General features: G+C 39.8%; 1 non-coding gene across 1 annotated transcript; it reads left to right on the forward strand.

Annotated features, from left to right (window-relative positions):
• The first annotated feature begins 1,872 nt into the window (after positions 1-1,872).
• LOC119467318 lies at positions 1,873-2,006 on the forward strand. The gene has a single exon (XR_005195856.1). It is a non-coding gene; the product is annotated as a small nucleolar RNA SNORA70 (small nucleolar RNA).
• The last annotated feature ends 4,543 nt before the right edge of the window (positions 2,007-6,549 follow it).

Here is a 6,549-nt window from a genome sequence, read left to right on the forward strand (position 1 = left end):
TCTGCTGCAACCCATTGAGGAGGCTTAACTTGCCCGCCAATGTCAATCCACAACAATACTGCATTAGGAAGCTTCTTTGAAATCTTCCCTGCATCCCCAGCTGCCACCCCTACAACAGGGCGGATTCTCCACACAGAGCCTTTGTTCTAAAGGGGCTCGCCTCTGGCTGGGGTCTGTAGGTGCATAAGAACCTTTCACTGGCCTGTACGCTAACCACAAGCAAACTGAGAAATGTGCATTTCTAGAGTCTATTTTGAAAAGGCATTTTTTAGAATGTGAAGATCTATCCAAATTTAGGGAAAATGTTCCAAACATGTCAGATGGCCTTTTCAGTGGGTGTTCTGGTTTATTGTTGTCGAGCAAATGAAGCCAATCTTGGTGACTTAAGGTGATGATTTATCATCACTCCTAGCTCAGTGGGTAGATGGGAATGAGCTAGGCAGTCCTTGCTTAAGGTTGCTCATGTATTTGCAGTCAGAGGTGGCTGAGTCCGTATCACGTGGGAAAGCCTGCATGTCCAAGGTGTTTCGCCAACATGAATACCAGTCGGTATTTTCTGTCAGCTGAGAGTCAGCTGGGGCTATGATCCAAGTGCTTACATGTGTGTTTTCTGCGATGTGTGGGCTTCTCATAGCACTATTGCTGAATTTAAGAGAAAATGAGAAGTGTGTATGTGAGGCAGGAACACGAAGAAGCTTCCAATTTCTCTAAGGGCCAACTCCTGGACAGTGTCACTTCTACCATATTTCTGTCGATCACAGGATTTGCCCAGATTCAGAAGGCAGAGTGGCAATATCACATTGCAAAATAGCATGCAGAGTAAGAGCTGTCGCTGTGACCCTCTTTGGAATATGCAATCAGACAGATTGCTATTTGAAAGTGGACAGATGGAGCATTTTTGCAGCTAACGCAGCAAACACACACCATAACACATGCATGCACACACACAAACATACACTATATCTTGATATTCAGTCGAAATTGTTTCTTTCTTGACTTTAAATACTATGATAATTATCTTTATTGCCTACTTACCTATAAACACTAAGCCAGAAGCCAGGATTTGAGATCAATCATTGTGATAGAAGCAGGAAAGAGAAAAAGCATTTGACACAATTTAACACCCTCTCATGATAAAAACTCTCAACAGAATAAGTATAAAGGGATTGTAACTCAACACAATAAAAGCCATAAATGACGAAGCCATAGCTAACATCCTACTCAACGGTGAAAGTTGAAAGCTTTTCTCTGGGAGCAGGGGGAAGACAAGGATGCCCACTTTCAGGACTTTTCCACATAGTTCTGGAAGTCTAAGCTGGAGCAATTAGACAAAAGAAATAAACAAACGTCACCCAACAGGAAAGGAAAAAGTGAAATTCTCTGTTTGCTGACAACATAATCTTATATAGAGAAAACTGTAAAGACTCCACCAAACACTGATAGAATTGATAAATTAAATCAGTAAAGTCACAGGATACAAAATCAACATATAAAACTGGTAGCATTTTTGTACACTAATAAAAAGCTATCTGGAAAAGGAATAAAGAAAATAGTCCTATTTACAACAGCAAGAACAAATTAAATACTTAGGTGTAAAGTGGTAAAAGACTTGTATACAGAAAACTATAAAACTGATGAAAAAATTGAAAAAAAAAACACAAATGGAAAGATATGTGGTGTTCATTATTTAGAAGAATTAATATTGTTAAAATGTCCATACTCTTCAAAGTAATCTACAGATTCAGTGCAGCCCCTATTAAAATTGTAATGTTATTTTTCACAGAAATGTAAAAAAAAAATTCTTAAATTTGCATGAAACCACAAAAGACCCCAAATAGCCACAAACATTCTCAAGTAAAAGGAACAAAGCTTCTGCAGCAGATTAAGCAGACTGGGTTCCTTTCCTCAGGGCGCCCAGTGTGCAGAGGCTGCAGACAGCAGCTTCCTTGGTAGTATATGCTGCCTGTTTCTTGCATGGGTTGCTCTAAGCGACCTTGGAGACAGGCCTTTCAGATGTATGTTCATGTGTCTGACCTTGCACTACCCCCAGTGTAGTCTCCAAACAGGCATGTGAGGTGCCTTTGGAAAGCCCCAGGGCACTGTGGCCAGGGTCCTCATTGGCCAAGTGATCATGTCCATCCGCACCAAGCTGCAGAACAAGGAGCATGTGATCGAAGCCCTGCACAGGGCCAAGTTCAAGTTCTCTGGGTGCCAGAAGATCCACAGCTCAAAGACGTGGGGCTTCACCAAGTTCAATGCTGATGAATTTGAAGACATGGTGGCTGAGAAGCAGCTCCTCCCAGATGGCTGTGGGGTCACGTACATCTCCAGTCATGGCTGTCTTGACAAGTGGCAGGCCCTGCACTCATGAGAGCTTCCACTGTGCTGCCCCCTCTTCATACTAACCAATAAATTATACTTCCTATAAAAGAACAAAGCTGGAGACATCAGAATACCTGACTTCAAGATATGTTACAAAGCACTTATCATCCAAACAGAATGGTACTCACATAACAACACATTGACCAAAGGAACAGGACAGAAAGCCCAGACTTAAACCCATGCATTTATAGGCAATTGATTTTTGACAAATAGGCCAAGAACATGCACTGTTGAAAAGACAATCTCTTCAATCAATGGTTTTGGGAAAACTGTTCATCTCATGACGATATCTATGATGATTGTGTTTTCATGAGAACAGAAGAGGTTAAAAACAAATAAAATCATAAAAGAGAATGAAGCATATTGAAGCAATGTCACTATCTAGGGTAACACCTGAGATTTCATTGTTTCACAGCCATGGAAAACTGCTGCAGACACACTAGAGGGAGGTTAGGAGCAAAAGTTTAATAGGTGAAAGAAAGAGAAGAGCTCTCTGCACAGAGAGAGGTCCCAGAGAAAATGGGTTGCTGCTTCCATGGTGAAGTGCAGGAGGTTTTATAGATGAGCTTGAGGAGGTGGTGTTTAATTTGCATAGAGCACCAAAGATTGGTCAGACCAGGTGTGTCATTTGCATAGTGTGCAAAAATCTGGCCACCCCCACTCTATATCTTTTATCCTGCAGAAATCTACTAGCACCATGTTGCCTGTTCCTTTACTGTACACGTGGTGACAAAGAAAAGGGAAGATGGAGCCTCCGCATTGAACATACCTGGCCTTCCAGTAGTACCCAATTTCAGGCCCTCGTCTTTGTTTGGAGTTCTACAGGACAGTACCTACAGAAATACTTGGAGTCTGTTTCTAGAAATTTACCTAAAATATGCATCTAAATGTGTCACCATCAGAGTTAAATAAAAATGAAACCAAACTTTTTTGGGTTTAAGTTGAGAGCCACTGCCTTAGCAGGATGCCGCAGGATCTCAGGATCTGGTGGCTGCTCCTGAAGGACTTTCCCACTTACGTTTCCTGTACAGATTGTGGCATGCCCTACCTACCACAGGACTTCATGTAAGCTGTCTCCTGCTATTCATATGCTAACCCCCTGATTTTGACGTACACAGCACCTACTCTTCCCTTCTGTAAGGACATTGCTCTGGCATCACTTTCAGAAAATTTCCCTGTAGCCTCCATTCCTTGTTACACATTGGATTCTCTTCTTTTCTCTGCTCTCATGAAACCCTGGACACCCGGTCTAACGATGTCCTTAGCATATTTTATTATCTCCTGTTGTGTCTCTCTCCATGACAGGGCTTGATGTTTCTGCAGGCAGGAATCATGTCCTATTTTTATTTTTTCATCCATTGCCCATAGCATAGGTTATCAATAAATACTTGTTGAATAAATAATTTTGTTTTCTTCCTGATCATGTGGAAGAAATGGCACATTCTCAATAAGATGTATAGTATTCTCTGTAAATGTTCTGGAAAACAGTATAAGGTACTTTGAGTTTATTTCCATCAATTTGCCACATGTCAGAGTTTTTAGCTACATGTAACAAGCAAAAAGTAGACAAAAGATGCACACATGGTAGTCAGGGCCAAAATGTTATTAGCACTTTCTCATTTATGCCACTGAGGTACAATCATGTCTTTGTAGAAAGAGCTAACTTATTTCCCATGGAAATTGTGGCATGGAACACTTGTAAAGTGAATTGGTTAATCTTTCTTCAACACCATAAAAATTACTTCTACCAATAAAATTGTAATCCACACATTATTTCTTAAGGATTTTTGTTAATTCAATAGTGATCATCATTTAGCAGTCAGTGACATCAGTCTTCTAGATTTTCAGAGGTCATTTTCCTCAGCTCTGAGATGAATGAAATACATTCAAGAAAAAAAAAATAAAAACAAAGAAACTTATTTGAGAAGGACTTAACAAGGTCAATTTTGCAAAATATTAAACTTACATTCAAAAGTATAAATATTATGATTTGAACATGTAGAGATAACACAGCCCATTCCTTTCATAGATTTCTATCGCTATACAATTTATGGAATAAACTACACACAGTTAGCCAGTGGCAATATCAGAAATGCAGCCGCCAAACGAAAATCAATTATTCACATAATAAGCCTCTGTCAATCACTAGTTATAAATAATGTGTGTGACTGTAACAGAGAAATACGTGCTAAAATTATTGTGAAATTCAACTCGTTAGCGTTCCTTCCACAACATATGTTCTTAAACATGATGTAAACTTAGGAAGGTGGTGGGGGGCCTGCTCTCTCTGGCAACAAGTGATATATCTACTCTGTCACTGAATCTCAAAGGAAACCAAACACAATGGGGGAGATAAAGTTTGGCAAGAGATGAGCAATAACCTAGGTTTAATTTTGTTCTCCTGTTTCTGAGTGTTCAGCTGGGGCATGTGGCTCATTACGCATTCATGAAAACATTTTGCCATTGTGTAAGCCTACCAAGACAATTGATTTAGACCACACAATGGCTTGGGAGTGATAGGGCCACACTCCAAATTTCAAAAGTACCAGGACACACAAAATCAAAACACACTATTTTTGTGATAATTGAATTTCACTCAGTTTTAGCCATACAAAAAAAATGAACAATAAGGGAATTACTTCCAATTGCAATTTTAGAAAATAATGGAGGTGGCAAGAATCAGAAATACACACTCACTATTTACATTCAGAAATAATCTTTGTCAACAGCTTTATATATATATGACATATGCATGTCCTTATTTTAAGAAGCATAAATCTCTTCCTAGCTAAAGAATTAAGCCTGTTAAATCGCATGGTGATGGAGAAAACAACAGCTTTCAGTGATTTATGTCTCCAGGGCAGCAAAGTGTCATAAGGGACAATTTTAATATATGCCACAGAGAACATTTATGCAAATGACACCTTCTCTAGAGCCAATGTTAAGAAAAGACTTCCTAAGTAAAATTGTTTTCTTGACTCATGAAACTTAAGTCAGCTAAAGGAAAATGTACAGTGGCCTCTCGTCATGTTTGAACTGGTTGAATCTAATGCTTTTATTTGCAAAGGTGAGCACTGAAGTCTTGCTTTTGAAAGAAGCCATTTCCTTTCTTTATAATGCAGTTTGGGGTCACTCTGCCACATTCTACAACACTTTCCAAAAATCTACCTTTAGAAGTGACAGTATAAGCAGCTACTGAGTGGCTATGGTTTTCTGCTAAGATAATTAAGATTCATGACACCTCATTGATCTACACATGCTTAATAAAAATTACACATAATAATGCAGAATTTCTGTAAGGCAAATCTGAGACTAATTGCTTCTGGGTTTTTTCTTTTTTAGTATTATTAACTCTCCCCTTCCTTGTCATGTTAAACCACAAAGGTTGATAAAGTACAAGAGGAATTGCTAGAATAACACCAGACAAGCTCCATTCACCAGCAAATAAAAAGATCAGACAGACACTCAGATACTAAGAGACTTATTCAGACACGGAGTGGATGCTTTAATGAAATCTTTGGAATATGTGGAAATATATTTATTCTGTTCTAGAATTCAGGGTTTCTATAACTCCCTGGGAAACATAGATTATTATTTAGATATATAATAAAGAATATGAACCAAAGAACAATGACAAGATTATTTTGGCTCAAGTTTCCTCATTCTTGGAAGCTGTTAGAGTAGGTGGTTAGGCAGACGTGGGCAGGGCAGGAAAGGGAGCCCCCAGGAATGTCGGGTAACCATCAAGTGATGGTCTGGTGGTTGTTAAACTCTCTCTGTAAAGTAACTATCGGTTGCAGCCAGTGTCAGGGAAAGGCCGTCTCCCAGTACACGGAAAATGGCTGAAGCCGGTGATCAGCAGCTTCCAGTTAGCTCTCCAGAGCTGGGCGAGTGGGCGCAAACATGGCACCAAGAAGCAGAATAGTGGAATTTAGCTGGTATATGACCTTTCTCTAGGAATGGTCTTCTAGTAAATGAAAAGTGCCTCAAGTAGGAACAACACACACCAAGGCCTATTGGGGGTGGAGGGGGAGGGGAGGGACTTAGAGGGTGTGTCAGTAGGTGCAGCAAATCACCATGGCACACGTACACCTACATAACAAACCTGCACGTTCTGCACATGTATCCCACCCTGCCGCCTTTTTTTTTTTTATAGAAGAAATTAGT

The sequence above is a fragment of the Cebus imitator genome, unplaced genomic scaffold (assembly GCF_001604975.1).
Source record: "Cebus imitator isolate Cc_AM_T3 unplaced genomic scaffold, Cebus_imitator-1.0 Scaffold279, whole genome shotgun sequence".
NCBI lineage: Eukaryota > Metazoa > Chordata > Mammalia > Primates > Cebidae > Cebus > Cebus imitator.